This window comes from Raphanus sativus, chromosome 5, assembly GCF_000801105.2.
Source record: "Raphanus sativus cultivar WK10039 chromosome 5, ASM80110v3, whole genome shotgun sequence".
Lineage (NCBI taxonomy): Eukaryota > Viridiplantae > Streptophyta > Magnoliopsida > Brassicales > Brassicaceae > Raphanus > Raphanus sativus.
Window position 1 is genome coordinate 21,073,301 of NC_079515.1, and position 1,485 is coordinate 21,074,785.

The 1,485-nt window shown below is 45.4% G+C and overlaps 1 non-coding gene across 1 annotated transcript; it reads left to right on the top strand.

Moving 5' to 3' along the window:
* The first annotated feature begins 1,122 nt into the window (after window positions 1–1,122).
* On the top strand, window positions 1,123–1,229 carry LOC130495294 (small nucleolar RNA R71). The gene has a single exon (XR_008934566.1). It is a non-coding gene; the product is annotated as a small nucleolar RNA R71 (small nucleolar RNA).
* The last annotated feature ends 256 nt before the right edge of the window (window positions 1,230–1,485 follow it).

Below are 1,485 nucleotides of genomic sequence, written 5' to 3' on the forward strand. Positions count from 1 at the left end.
TGTAACCTGAGCTTCACTTGTCTGCTTCTTAAACAAAGCCTTGTACTTCTGTAGCAGCTGCTTCTTGAATCTACCAAGAAATGGAAGCTTGGGTTCATAGGGAGGAGGGACAGAAGAGCTCTCACCTGCTGGAGCAGCAAATTCACCATCTTTTGTTGTCTTCTTCTCTTCTCCAACCTTTCCTTTACCCTTATCTTTCTCAATCTTCTCCAAGATCTCATCATCTGTCTTCTCATCAACAATGACCACTTCATCATCTAGATTGATGGCTACCTCCTCACCTTGTTTCTCAGCATCCTTGGTGAAGGTTCTAGAAGGTAACTGCTTACCACTCCTGAGTGTGACAGCTTTTGCTTCCTTGGGGTTTTGATCAGATTTTCCAGGTAGAGATCCTGGGTGGCGATTCTGGTGGGTGCTCATGGAAGCAAACTGATTCTCCAAATTCTTGACAGAAGAAGCAAGGTGGGAGAATTTGTTGTTGAGCTCATTGTAGCTCCCATCAATCTTGGAGTGAAGGTTCTTCAGCTCATAGCCCACATGTTTCTCACTTCTAGTCTGAGACTCCAAGATCTGTTTCAGTAAGGCATCAGTGCTGCTCTCTTGAGGGGCAGAGGAGCTAGGAGAGGGGTTTTGATGAGGCTGATAGTTGCTCTGCTGGTTGTTTCTAGGCTGATAACCACTATGCTGGTTGTTTGAATATGGCTTCTGTTGGTAGTTGTTGTACTGAAAGTTGGGTTCCTTCTTGTACCAGCTACCATTGCTGTTGATGAAACACAATTCTTCTTGCCCTTCCAAACCCTCAACCTCATTGACAGTAGGAGGTATCTCCTGTTGTGGGTTACCAACAAAGTTCACCTGCGCTTGTGTGACCTTATCAGCAATGAGTGTGTCAATCTTCTCCTGAAGAGCCTTTATCTCATTCCTTGTGTGCTTGTCGTCACCTCTACTGCTTCTGTCATGGTCTCCACTGTAGACTGCATCACTCTTAACATGTTGTCAACCAGAGCCTCTGCTTCTTCCTCAGTTCTCCCCAAAAAGAACCCATTGCTAGCTGTATCCAGTCTGGCTCTGTACTTAGGAAGAGCACCTCTGTAGAATGTGCTCAGCAAGCTCTCCTTGGAAAAACCATGGTGTGGGCACTGAGCTTGGTAACCATTGAATCTCTCCCAAGCTTCACTGAATCCTTCCAAGTTCTTCTGTTGGAAGCTGGAGATCTCGTTCCTCAACTTAGCAGTTCTTGAGGTAGAGAAGAATTTCTCCAAGAATGCCTTTTTGCAGTCTTCCCAAGTGGTAATGGAGTCACTTGGTAGAGACTTCTCCCACTGACGTGCCTTATTCCCCAAAGAGAAGGGGAATAACTTGAGCTTTAAAGCATCCTCTGATACACCATTAGTCTTTGACATACCACAGTAGCTGTCAAACTTATCCAAGTGATCAAATGGGTCCTCCACAGCCAGACCATGATACTTGTTGTTCTCTATGCAG